Source organism: Cebidichthys violaceus, unplaced genomic scaffold (assembly GCF_023349555.1).
Source record: "Cebidichthys violaceus isolate CVI_PGR_0920_01 unplaced genomic scaffold, fCebVio1.0.p SCAF_2, whole genome shotgun sequence".
Classification (NCBI taxonomy): domain Eukaryota; kingdom Metazoa; phylum Chordata; class Actinopteri; order Perciformes; family Stichaeidae; genus Cebidichthys; species Cebidichthys violaceus.
In genome coordinates, this window is record NW_027176372.1 from 1,583,033 (window position 1) to 1,597,521 (window position 14,489).

The 14,489-nt window shown below is 42.6% G+C and overlaps 1 protein-coding gene across 1 annotated transcript in view; it reads left to right on the plus strand.

Annotated features, from left to right (window-relative positions):
- glra1 (glycine receptor, alpha 1) overlaps positions 1-14,489 on the plus strand; it is an 83,583-nt gene that overhangs the window by 6,525 nt on the left and 62,569 nt on the right.

Below are 14,489 nucleotides of genomic sequence, written 5' to 3' on the forward strand. Positions count from 1 at the left end.
TTGCTCGTTTCACATCCGCCTCGCCGTGATAACGCAGATTGATCGCCTCTCTCGTTTCTGGGCGCTCGCACGGATCGTTACGATGCACACAAGCATGCAACAGACCCTCAGTATGGAAACTATTCGTCTCCACCCGGACAATAACGTGTGACCTTTTCCTCTATGGATTTCTATATTCAATAAAACTCCTTTATTCTCTCAAGTGGAAACGGCGAGCCAGTCCATATAAACACGTAATCCAAACATATGGGGGAACATTTGTACGTGCAGCACCGTCAAGTATCTGTTGGAGGGGAAGACGTATGCACGACGTATAGGGGCGATGTAATCTGTGGTTTCTATTAGCAGGGTGAATATTACTGCTGCTGCTGGAAGGCAACCTTGAGCTGGCCTTGAAAACGCAGCTGCATGTGGGGTTCTCCACACACACACACACACACACACACACCTTCATCACGTCGCAGGGTAAATTAAATCCGACTCTACCAGCTCATGAAATAAATTGATGTTGAAATTCGACGATTTAGAGAAGGTCATCCGCCGTCTCTGCAAAATGATTTCAAGTAAAGAAGCCCTGGATGTCAGACGCTGTTGATATTAAATAAAAGTCTTTATCCTGAACTGGCAGGATTTAAACCGGGACAGAAGAACAGAGTGACTTACAAAAGACTGAAGGTCCCGACGGTTTGTTCATTAAATGAAAGGTTAGCCTTCACGTTATAGACGGTCCCACCAAAACGGGGCAGTGACAGAATGACTTACTGGAATGTCACGTTACCTTGAGTGATAGTTCGCTGCGGTGTAACATTTGCAGCGGTGGCGTTCATTAGCTGGATAAGCGTTGTGACTTGTCATCAGTATTTACAGTTGCGGGATTTGCCTCTGGTTTGCTACAAACAGACTGTAAGTTCCACCTACAAGTCAGAGCGTAACGGAAATAAAAGAGTCGCAAAGGCAAAGTTAAAGTGAGGGAATAAGGGAAAACTTGTTTTTCTGGTGCTTTTTCCACAGAGTGAGATAAAGCACTGTTGCTGCTTTAATAATATCACATCAGAGTTATCATGAGTCGAGTCACACTTGAGTCACATAACTGAAGAACTTGATTGTTATATTTATTTAGAGCATCTCAAAAACAATTAAATCTTCATGTTTATATTTTATTTAAGGCGAGACACAACAAGCAACATTTCTTCATGCACTGATCAGTTTTGACATTTTAGTCTACTTAGCTTCCACATAATGTCTTCTTTCAGACTAGTGCTAAAATAAATACATATTTAGCTGTTTATTTTCCGACATGCGTCACGACATGCATCTCGGTGTGATTGGGGCCAAAGGCCGGTTGTTTCTTTACGGTAGTTTCGTTCCGTTATTACGTTCTGTTGATATGTTCCGTTGTTATGTTCCGTTGATATCTTACGTTGATATGTTACGTTGATATGTTACGTTCCGTTGTTACATTGCGTTGTTACATTACGTTGTTGCGTTACGTTGTTGCGTTACGTTGTTGCGTTACGTTGTCACACTATTACATTACGTTGTTGTGTTACGTTGTTATGTTGTGTTGTTACGTTACATTGTTATGTTATGCTATTGCGTTACATTGTTATGTTACGCTATTACGTTACATTGTTGTTACATTGTTTTGTTACGTTGTTATGTTGCGTTGTTACGTTACATTGTTTTGTTACGTTGTTATGTTACATTACGTTGTTCCGTTCCGTTGCTACGCTACGCTGTTACGCTACGCTGTTACGTTAACTTATGTTACGTTGTTATGTTATGCTGTTATGTAAAGTTACGTTACATTGTTACGTTGTTACGTTACGTTGTTATGTTGCACTGTTATGTTACGCTGTTACGTTAACTTATGTTACGTTGTTATGTTATGCTGTTATGTAAAGTTACGTTACATTGTTACATTGTTACGTTACATTGTTATGTTACGTTGTTATGTTGCACTGTTATGTTACGCTGTTATGTTAAGTTATGTTACGTTGTTGCATTCATATTTTTTAACACAAACCAAACCAGTTTTTTCAAACGTAACCAAGTAGTTTCGTTGCTTAAACCCAACCAATCCGAACCAATCTCGTTAACGTAAACCACGTTGCATTGTGTGTTTCTGAAAGCGTGATACTGGGCTGATATGAGACGTATTCATATTCATGAAAAGTATTTTTGGTTCAGAAACGTCAGTATTCTCTATCCGGTGGTTGTGAACGTAAAAAGCCAACATGTTCCTGGGGACTAGGTTGGATAAATACAATCTGCTGACTCAGAGAAACATATTCAAGTCTGTGTCCCAGTAGTGACTTTGAATAGGACACATGGCAAAACGCTTCAGGTCATATATACAATACGTCATTTTGAACAATATACGACTCAATATGTTTATATCATAATGATGTGGTTTAATCAATGACCACTAGTGATGTTTTCATTTCTTTGCTCTTTCTTTTCCCGAATGTGGCCAAAACTATTTGAGTAAAGTCAGCAGGCCCTAAAAGACCAGAATGCAATGCAGCCCGAGACATTCAACATGTTGAGTCATACGTGTGATAGTATGTAGCTGAATTCACTGCTGCTATTTATTGTGGTTGCATGGATTTCTGGTGAAACGTACAAAATAATGAATGTTTGGTCAAACAAAACAATAACCTGATAATACATTTTAGAATGCATCCAGCATCGCAGATTGAGGATAACAAGATGATAAAAGGAGTCTCGCCAATAATTCAAACTTCACTGATCCCCCAGAGGGAGGAACACGGCAGGAAATGAAAGTCGTGGGTTAGAGTTCAGAGATCGGGTTGAGCTGCAGAGCCGGTGGAGCTGGCTGGGATTTATAGTGTTGCTCAAGGACTCTACAGAAAGGTGGAGAGCTCAGCACGCTCCCCTGCCAGCTGCCCCTCTCAGAAATCACCCGGTGTCGGTTAGCATATACTCCTGGTTTGGCCAAATTAAAGCCACTGTGATATTTATGAACCTGCCCTCAGGCTGTTTCATTTGTTCTGCAGGTGCCCAGACCATATTTATCACCCACATCTCCCATCATAACAAATCATAACACACACACACACATATATATATATATATATTTATATTTATAAATAATTTTTTTTCTGAGATCAATCTCAAAAGTCCCCTAATGAAAAACCATCGACTGCTCCGGTGGAGTTCGCTACCATCTCTGCAATAATTAACTTCTGGGCAGGTTCATTTCCAAAACTTGATGTATGATAATACATTATTGATTAGCAGACAGAGACAGATTTGCACCATAAATAACAAGAGTATATTATCAATGCCCCCTCAGCGCTGTAACTCAGTTGGACAGAAGACGAATTCCTGGAAATGTTTGGCGCTACGGTACATTTCTGTAATTAAAGTGGAGTCGGACAGCAACAGAAGACAGATGTGTAAATACAGTTGTGTTGTTGCTTGGAAGCTGAGAGGGAAGAGTTTTCAAGTTCTCTGATTTGAGTTTTTTAACAGACAACCAACTACTAACTAATAGCTGGGATATTATGCAAGATGTAACCAAACTGCTAAAACTCAAAATAACACTGCTCTCTTATAATCGTCGTGTAGTTTACGGTAGCCACCTCTGTGTTTACCGTACGCTCTGTGTAGGTTTTGATATTTAGTTTACTGGCACAGAGGAGGGAACGACCAATGATTTCTGAGGAATCCTCTGGGAGCGAGCCGCAGCCCTCTGGGACTGAAACTGTGCACATTTGTATTTTAAATATAGACTTCCGACTTGCCTTCAAAGCTTTTTCATTTCCAGAAGCTTTAATATCACACGAGATATCATATATATCATATCAAAACAGACGCAGGACCTTCACCCGGGAGACAGCTGCTCGTGTCCCCTGAGAAACCAGAATCAATCGCTGACTTATTTACGTTAACTACTTAAAGTTTGTATATGACGTGATGATTTACTTTACACATTTCAGTAATTTAACCCAAACTTCAATCCTTTCCTTGTTTCAACATGTCCACATGTTTAAACCCGCATGAGAGCGGTGTTTAATGACACACGACAGATTTAAATACATGACATAAGAGATGTCCTTTAAAGTGGCATATGTATTTATGCCCCTTCCCATGAGATCATGTTGGCTTTATTGTTTCTGTGTCTTGAGGAGCAATGTGTTGTATATGTGTACTACCACACAGCCAGGTACTATTATACTATAAATGTACACAGCAGCAGAGGGTCAATAGTGGCCTCGGAGGTTCACTTGTTGGTGCATTTCAATTCAGTTTCATTGTTGATTTTTATGATGAATTTAAATGGAAAAAAGGCACCAATGAATTTTGCGCTTTGATTCTTGTGATATTTCCCCAGTGCATTATGGGTGAGAAGGCAGATTTTAGGCATGTTGGAACCAGGCGCCAACCTCCGTTCTGCAGAGTGCTTCATGTGTTAAGGCTGCATTCTCTCTAGTGTCCACCAGGGGGCGACTCCTCTGGTTGTATAGAAGTCTAGTCTAAAATGACTCTACTTCTCTCTTGATTTATTCCCTCAGTAAACATTGTAAACATGAGTTTATGGTCTCAATCTCTAGTTTACAGTCTTCTTCAATACAGCATGATGTTCATTTAGTACATTATGCTCCATTTAGAGTCAAACAGACCATAAAGAGGGGATGATTTAGGGGCGGGGCTACACGGAGATAGACAGGCCTCTACGCCACTCCTCTGCATTCTAAATATGGTCACTTCCGTTCATCGGTTGCAAAAAAAAGGCAAGATTGTGACGGCTAAATTGCTGAACTCGAGGCTAATAGGTGACTATGTCCACTTCTTCTATACGGTCTCTGATTGGAACTGTTAGCACAACAGAGCCAGCAGGTGCAGAAAACACAGGCCGACGCCAACATGAAGCCCAAGTGAGTGTTTACCTGATGATCTGCTCCACACATATTCAGCAAAAACCACTCCTGAATGGACCCAAACTCCTGTACAGAAATCAGAGCGAGGGAGTTTGACTTTTGGCTCTGTGAATGTGAAAGTGTGACCTTTTTTTCCGCTGTGGTTTCTGGTGATGTCGGAGCAGTGGAGTGTGTGACGCAGCTCAGCCATCCGAGGATCAGGCCTTCATTTGTAGTGATGAGCGAGTGTTTGCCGGGCGGCCTATCTGTTAGTGCCAGGGAAGCGAGCAGCCCTTTGCTTTCCTGAGTGTTGCTAAATGCCAGGATGAGATCAATTAAGGATCCAGGTCTTCAGAGGCTCTAGGAACATAATGGGGAACACTTAGGGCTAATGATTGGAGCCTTGCATTAGCCCACACCCTGCTCTCGCTTTTTTCCCCTCTCCTGGCTGTGTGCATATTAGACACTGGCACAGGACGACTCAGCTGTTTTTCTTCTTCGCTTCCTCAGCATTGGCCACGGGTCTCCGAAGTAGCCGCAGCCAGCATTGATCTGAAATAATTAAAGCAAATCCCAACTTTGATCGCAGAAAGCGGAGAGAACAGGACGCTCAGGGGGAAGATTATCAACGAAAGCAGATGGAAAGGCCTCGGACGGCTTTTGATTGTGGCGGCGGTTGTGTGCCTCCACAGTGGCCCCATTCCAGTCCGTTAAAGAGTGTGTGTGTGTGTGTGTGTGTGTGTGTGTGTGTGTGTGTGTGTGTGTTTACACTGTGAATAAGAAACAAATTGAAAAGCGTGTTTGAGACTGTAACAACCCAAGTACTAGAATAAAAACTGCTTATGTTGCAGCAAACCAATGGGTGAGTCACGATGACTACGTCACGATGACTACGTCACCTTCTTACTTACAGTCTGTGGTTCAAACGCAACCGAGTCTTCAAACTACAACAGTGCTCGTCATAGGGGTTACAACTCTCACTGTAAACGTTTTAAAACCATTCCGTATGAAGGTGGATGTAGGCTAAACGTTTGGATATCTTCACTACTCTGATGTTAACCACACCCCCCCAGCTGAAGTGAAGCGCTGTTCTAAATTACTGCCCTACCCCTTTGAGATGTCTGGATTTCTCCCAAATTGAATAGCTCAGAAACATCTCTTTGCTCTAACTTTTTCAAACTACCAACCTCCTGTTTTGTTTCTTCTTGACAAAAACTGAAGTTTGTTCAGTTTGCTGAGAATCTGAAGCTGGGTAGTTTAAGTCAGTTAGAAACTTCATTGTTGACCTAAAACAAAACAAGAGGGTGAATGCACAGCGAGCCCCTGGTCCTCTAGCACCCAGAGGTTGAGGGGCTACGAGTCCAACCCCCCCCCCCCCCCCCCCCCCCCCCCCAACTGTCGTCCCATGCTACGCGTCTGGGGGAAATTATCTTTGTGTAATCCCAGTCTGTGACTAACCTGATTGCGCCGTCATCAGCCCAGCGGAGTGTTTGTTCAGCGCTAATTTCACATGGGTCTTATGCTCCATTGTGTCATCTCGGCGGCGAGCTCTGTGCCCAAACAACAGAAATTGTGTTGTTTTTTTTGTGTGCGTTTTTGATCCCCTTCACTTGCCGTCATAAAGAGGATTAAGCTCAGATTTGTCACGTCGTGGCAGGAATTATTGGTGCCGAGATAATCTCTGATCCACCTAATTTGCTGTCAAAGAGAAAGATAATTGGATGAGGCGCCGATTGGCCTCAAACTCCGGATGTCTCGTCATTGATCGGCGAGATGGGGCGCTCCTCCAGGCTGTCCTCACCGATCCTCCGGGGACACCTGAGGTGTGTTCGGCTCTGATAACCTATTGACAGCTGCCGGTATCGTCGATCCACTTCACTCGCTCGTCAGTCCCACGCGTGACCTCGGTCGGTGAGGAACGTCTAAACACACAATCGGTCTTCACCAGTGGTCTCAGTAATCGCAGATCGTCTTCACAGTTGACACCAATGATGCTCTAAATGATTTTAATGAAAGTGATTTAGATAAAAGCATGAGCAACAGGTAGAGCAGTAGGTGTGCTGTTTGTGATTTGCTTCAGAAGCTCCTTAACGTTTCCCTCCTCTCTTTGGATGCAAATTAAATATGATTATGAAATGAAAGTAATATTCATTTTTCAAAGTGAGAGGCTGATAATCCGTAATGAACTGAATGACTGAGAACTCCGAAGTGTTTGATTACGTGTCTGAAACAGCAGAAAGAATGAGAACGAGAGCCTGAAGTGTCACTGAGCCGATGCTTTCTGCTCCGTCGCAGAGCAGACGGACAAATAATAATTCATAAACCTCAGAGGGCGGAACTGTTTGTTCTTTCAAAACTAAAATATGTTGCAATGTTTTCCCACTATCGGTGTAATATTATGAAATGAAATCAGCACATCTGCCTCCAGTGAAAAGACTTCAACACAAGTCTTCTTCAAAGTGCTGCTGAGTGAAGATGGAACTGAGATTCTGCCCAAAGTGGAGCCCGCTGGCCCAGATTGGCCCCGTAATCCTGTAATCAGTGATTTCACTTCAGTTTCTGTTACCAGTCTCCTGCATTTATGAAAGCAACCAATAACAAGAAGATTCAGTTAGTTTACCAAAAAAAAAAGAAAGCATGATTTTGTTCCTTTGCGCGTTGAAGAGGTGTCGAGACGTCGAGGTTTAAAGCGAGAGACATTTAGTTTGATAGGAAGCGTTTTTAGACATTTTAGGGTCATTTAAGGATTCATTTATTGTCATTATGCAACACAGAGTTGCACAACAAAACGCTGCAGTCCATTCGCTACACTAGAAGAAGAAAAAACACGACAGAACAAAAGCAGTAGTGCATTCATGTCATGCACTTTCTGCACCAGGAGGGATGTAAGCAGCAGCAACCGAACAACGCTGCGTTCAGATAGTATGGCATCAAGAAGTCCTCCCGCCCCACTACAATAAGTAAACTGTGCTCACCTAGTGGGATGTAAAGACAGTAATTCCTCCCAATATTAAAATCAGTCTGCTGATGACACGCAGGAGTCTCCAAAAATGGATGGGATATTTCAAACGACATCCCATCCTGATACCAGAGCACATATCTGCGGTCGTGTGAATGAGTGCAGCGTTGCTGCTCAGCTTGTCATCGTGATGTCCGAGAGAGACAAAGACGGAGGCGGAGACGGGCAGAGACACTCACCCCTCGGCTCTGTGCAACTGTCCTTAAAAACACGTCACGTCTTTAGTTAGTCTTCTCCTGAACTTCTGTCCCACACGATTCTTCTACAGCATCTCTGATACCTCAGACAGAACTCTGTTTCAGTTCTACAACTTTAAAATGTCCTAAACGTCCCCGACACCTCTGACTTGACTCTGATGAAACGTTGAGGTGTGACAAATGTTGGCTCCGTGCACTGGCATTTGAAAGTGCCCTTCCCAAATGGGGAGTTCAACAACTAAAAGGTCAAAACTTCCGACTTTGAAATGCCGCGTGTGCTACCAAACCTTGATGTATGCTGGTCCCGAGTGGCCTGAAGCGTGCCTCTATCAACGCGTTGATGTGTTCCGGATTCATCCATTTTCCGGTGGACTCGGACTGAATCATGAGTCAACAGACTGAGTCAGAAAGCCCTCTTACAGCACTGTCACTGTCTGTCACTTTAGTCCCTCAAAAGGTGTTTGTCCCCCCCGCGACCTAGCTAATAAAACAAAGAATAAACACATGTTTTTCTCTAAATATATATAATATATATATATATATATATATATATTATATATATATATATATATAGATCCATTGATTTGCACTATTGGTATCTTTACTCAATATATACTCATACAAATCTTACAGTCTTTTCAACGTATACACAGGAAACAACTCAGTTAGCTTGAGGAAGATATCGTGGTTTGGGTTCAAATAACTATTAAAGTGGCGTTACTTGAGCACGGACGTTACGTTACAAATACATCTACATTAAGCTGAATGAACAACGGTCGAACGAGCAAAGAGCGCTGGATGAGAACCGGTTGATTACTGAATATAGACAACACACAAAACTAAAAATGCGTTGAGATCTCTGCATGTGTTTTAAGACTGAACAAAGAAAGTCAACTGTGCAACTTTATAACCATAAGAGCCGCAAACCAGAACAAAACATATATATAAAAGAAGAAGAAATAGTCGTTTAGCATGCTACAAGCTAACAAAAGTTAACAATTCAACATGCAACCAGCAAAACCACAACCACCATCTGATTTATGATCTACGATCAGTGTTTCAGCGCGATCATCATCATCGTCACGACGGTAATAATTTAAATACGTGCGTTATGATTTATAATCACAACAGCATCGCCGTCATCGTTCTACTGCAGAGACGGTCAGAGACGCAGTCGGAGACACCGTTTATTCACTTACAGCAACAATACGTATGAATATTGCTGTTTGATGGTTTTTCTGAGGAAGAAATTGCAATTGCACGTTGAAAATGTTTAGGTTCAGAACCTGCAAGTAACCCAGTGGTTCTGAAATTATTTATTAATGACTTAGTTTGTCAGTGTACTTTTGTAATATGTGAAGTTCTCAATAAAGTTGTTGAAATAATAAAATTCTCCAATCCCCCCTGCGCCCCACCTGTAATACCACTGCACCCCACTAGAGGGGCGCGCCCCACAGTTTGAGAAATACTGAAGTAAACAATGTACTTAAATGACTAATTCATTGTAAACAAGTTGTGTGAGCTATTAATACATTCATGTTCACGTATACATGTATATTCATACTGTATATGGAGAATTGTACCAACAGTACAAATGTCGTTAGTCGTTAAAGATTTTGAGGTAGAGCGACCAACGAGTACTCGGAGGCGGAGTTAATTCTTTTTGTAAGCATTTGATTCATCGTCAGCATATTGTAGAACATTGATTAGTGCAGCTTTCACTAACATTACGTTTGAACGTGTTAATCAGGTTAGATGACTGTATCTTATGTTTCATCGAGGTTCTCACAGCTCGTTAGCTTTCCTCCACATCGTCATTATCGCTCTCAAAGTGTTATTTATGTTATTTATATCATGTCATCTTGCTTTCAGCGCCGTCATCAATATCCTCAGTTATGATCATTATAATGTCGTTATCAGCGTGATGATTTATGGCCGTTTACAACATCGTCAGCGCCGCCGCCGTCGTCGCTGTGCAAACGCCGCAGACGGAGGCCGCATGGCTGGGTCCGTCATTGGTAGCCACCTCCGGTCTGTGTGTGTGTGTGTGTGTGTGTGTGTGTGTGTGTGTGTGTGTGTGTGTGGAGTAGGTCATGTGACTCTGCAGGCAGCTTGGCCAGTGACCTGACAGGCAGGGTGACCCGAGCGGCTGGTAACAGCGTGCACGGAGACAGCAGCCAAAATTCATTTATTGCTCTCCTTCTTCCTCTCCTCCTCCTCCTCTTCCTCTTCTTCCCCCTCACTCACACACACACACACACACACACACACACACACACACACACACACCCACCATCCTCTTTTACCCGCGGGTTCCTCGGTGCCCTGCATGATTTGTTTTCCGATGTTTCTCACTGATGAGGGCAAGCTCTTGGAAGGTCGGTGTGTGTGTGTGTGTGTGTGTGTGTATTTATACAACTGTTCATGTGTGTGTGTGTGGAAGGCTTTGCAGCACAAGGAGAAGAATGCGATATCGTTTGTGTGTAGTTGATTAATGTGCGTGTGCTTTTTAATTTGGCGTCTTGCACACATGAATACATCACGAGACGAGCGCTCACCAGGGATTCGTGCTCGCGTCGCTCTGTTCCCCGATCACGGCCGCTCCGTGATTCCCGTCTTCACCCGGCGGACCGTGATTCCTATCAGCACTTTCCTGATAAAGCGACTGCGTTGACTGCATTACGTGTTTATGAATTGCTAATGGCGCCATTTATCATGCCGCGCGTCACAATTTAGCATATTGAAAGTCACGGTTAGCGGTTTTACATTTAGCTCGAGAATTTAAGCGCGATCGACCGGATCATCGGTCATTTTAATTTATGAGAGATTAATGCGGCGATGCTCCCCTCCCCGCACTGAGTAATCCTCACTTTTGCTCTTACAGCATCACATTATGGAACGTGTTTCTAACTAGGGGGCCAATAAAGGCCAGATGTTTTGGTCTCTCAATGGACTTCCTGAACTTCTAAAAACTTCCGCTAAAAGAAAAGTCACATCCAGTTGCCGTCGTTCCACTCTGCAGCCTGAGTTGAACTTTGTCAGGGAAATCATTTTGTCTGTTTTCAATCATTGATACGTGGAGCTGAAGGAGGAAGAGACTTGACTGCTGCTTCGCTGGACGTCTGAGTGCTGCAAAGTGAAAATGTTCCAGCAGCCGAGATGAATTATTCCTCATAAACAGGCCGTAGCTTCCTCCTCGCTCTGTGAAAGTTTGTGTCGGGCGGAACCAAAGTAAAAGATTCATGTCGGAAAAAGAAATTCTGTTAGGCTTCAAATCCATGTTTCATACGTATTGATACGTTTTATTGAGTCGTGTTTTGGTTCAAATGTTCAAAGAGGATTGTGATCAGCTAAGTGAATGAGGAGCTAATTTAAGCAAGCGACACATTTAAACTACATTTCTCCTCAGGTAACTTTAACTTTACGCAGATCCTTTCTTTTTTTTTTGAATGCTGCTATCAAATCCCCGGCTGCTAAAGCTAAGATTTTAAATTTAAATTTAGTGAAATATTCATACTGACTTTGGCTGCACCATCGCATAAAACTGTATAAATGATGCACAAGACATCTAGAATATTTCATATTTCACAAAATCCAGCCTGACATATTTTGATATAGTTGGAAATTAGACATCAACTCGTGGCTTGAGCCGAGTTTAAAGAAACATCCTGCAGCAACTGACTCAGATAAGATGTTTAATCACACAAAATATATATGTTCTTCTTTTTAAAATGAGTCGTTGCATCAGGTTTAATGTTGACGATAACAGGAAGCGACTAGTTCAGGCAACTAAATGTTAAAAAAACATCACATAATGTAACGATTGCAACAACGTAACGAGCGTTTACTTTTGGTTTCACGCGTCACACAGACAGCGGTGTCCTGGGTGAAAGTCCTGTGTTTGTTTGACCCGTCCGCCACGCCGACCCAACCCGCTCTTACAGGACTTCCTGGCTCGTTATTTTATCCACATAACTCTCAATAAGGGCAGCTCGATGCGCTACGTCACTTTCTTGTTGTGCTACGTCGGCCGCTCTGACTCAAAGACAAACAGCGTTCCCCGTCTAACGTATCCGTTTGCAGAAACCTACAATGTCAAAAATCTTTCCTGGCGACTGGGCCGAGTAATTCTATAATGAGTTCTGAAAGACTAAAAAGAGACTGAAGCTGTGAAAAGACTAGAAAGTTCTTGCTGCGTCTTTGCTGGTGAACATGCTCATTGTGAGGCTGAAGTGAAATGAAATGGGTCAGCACGGCAGCTTATTTATAGCCCAGATCACACTGCGGTCCGTGCTCTTTCTCCAGGCGCACTGAGAAACGATGCAATCAAACACAGAGCGCACTACAAGTGGCCGCTAATGCAGTTCCCCTGTCAGGCCACGGGTCAGCTGGGTCCTCGCTCAGGAGGGAGTCACTGTCAGTTCACTTTCCATCCAACTCCAGCAGCAGAATATCTCATTTCAAATGGCCGGACTCGCCTCTTTAACGCGATGCAGGGACTGAAAGCAACATGAATAAGTGAGTCACTCTGTTTCACCTGAATGAGTGAATGAGTCAGAACAAGAGAACAAAAAGAGACATAAAACACGGAGTTCTGGGCTAAAATCAACAAGCAATGCAGCATAATCACATTCTATGTGTTATATTATATATTATATATTATATGATGCATGGACGTGAGATTGTGAGAGTGTAGTACTTTATTTAAGTTTAAGACCTTGAGTTTAAGTCAAGACTTTTTTTGAAAAATCTGGGTTTTTTGTAAAATGAGGACCCATTTTTTGAGAGACAGAACATTTTTGGAAAGTGAGAATGTGTTTTGAAATTCAGGACGATTTCTTTGCTAAGTACATAATTCGAAAGACATTTTAGTAAATAAGGAGCCGGAACTATTCTCTATAAAGTCTTTTTTTTTTGCAAACTTTCATTTTTGGACAGTCAAATTATTTCTGGAAGATCAGACCAATTCTTTGGAAGGTTTAGAACAAACCATTGTTTGGGGGGAATTTGTTTCTGCAAATCAGGAATAAGACTTTGTTATTTTGGGTTTTGGTTTTGTTTGAACTTTGAGGATCGGTTTGTCACAAATAAAGCACAAATATGGATTCTTCTTGCAACCAGGGAGCTAATTAGTGAGCTTCCTTCTATCCATTCTTAAGTGGTCTATTCTTTCAAAGTGACTCATTGGGAACAATTTAAGTAAACAGGCTGTTTGGATTCTTTTTCGCTCGATGCCTCATCTGTGTGCATAGTGTGTGTGTGTGTGTGTGTGTGTGTGTGTGTGTGTGTGTGTGTGTGTGTGTGTGTGTGTTATTGACTCGAGTGGTTGTATGTCCGTGGTCTAAAGGCCGTACACTGGGGCTGCGTCACCATGCAGAGAGCCTGAGCTTGACGAGGTGGAGGAGGTAGAGCAGTGAACGGTGCAGATACCACCGGCCTGATTGTAAAATCAATGCGGCTCTCAGCGGAGACGGAGCTGGTTAAATGGATTAGAGCATTAGTTGAAATAGGTGCTTCAAGGAAGGACGCGTGTGTAATAACCACTAATGCATTACAGGACTGTAAAAGTTCACTTTAATTATTCACTTTTGAATTAAATGAAATAAGCGATGCCGTTTGTGACGTCAAACACCAGAAAAAAAAAAAACGACAGAAAGGCGTCCTGGTCTGTAAACAGAGGGAGGAGCCTATCGCCTACTGTATATTAGCATACATGCTAATTATAGTAGAAGAGTGGCACTAGTTTGTCTCATATGTAGGGTGGATTTGCTCATTTGCTTTGCCCGGATGCTTGAGCCATCGACAGTGGTACTTTATTCATTTCTTTGGTTCCAGTTCATGTAACCATCAAAGTGAATGTATCATGTTGAGGTAAGACCTGGATCCTGTTGACCCAGAGCGACACCTGTCAGTCAGTCTGAGGTAAACTGATGTTTAGCCTAAAGCTACCGTAAGATGTGTTATTTAGTTTTCTTTTCTTGTGATTTTCAGTTCCCTCTGGTAAACAGTTGCGTAGTGTTTGTGTCTGTAGGGCTTTTATTGTGAAAGGTAAGAACAGAAGGAGTGGCTCTGGAGCTGGTTGAGAGGAGTAATAAAGTTACGGAGGCTTCGTGTTGCTGAACACCGAGGCCTACGTGAACATGTACGTATCGCACGACGTGATTGGTCAAATAAACATATTGAAATGTGAATTGAGGGCGTTAGAGAAACGCTTTAAGTGTAGAGGAACGGACCACGGTAGTTCCATCAAACGAGCTCTGTTGAGAGAGACTTCTTAGTGACGCCCAGTAGCTTAGCATCAGGCTGTGGTTTGCTGGTTGTCCTGGAGTCCAGCTGCACATCTCGTGGTCTACTTAAAGTGAATCAGAGTTGTCTTAATGTGTCCAG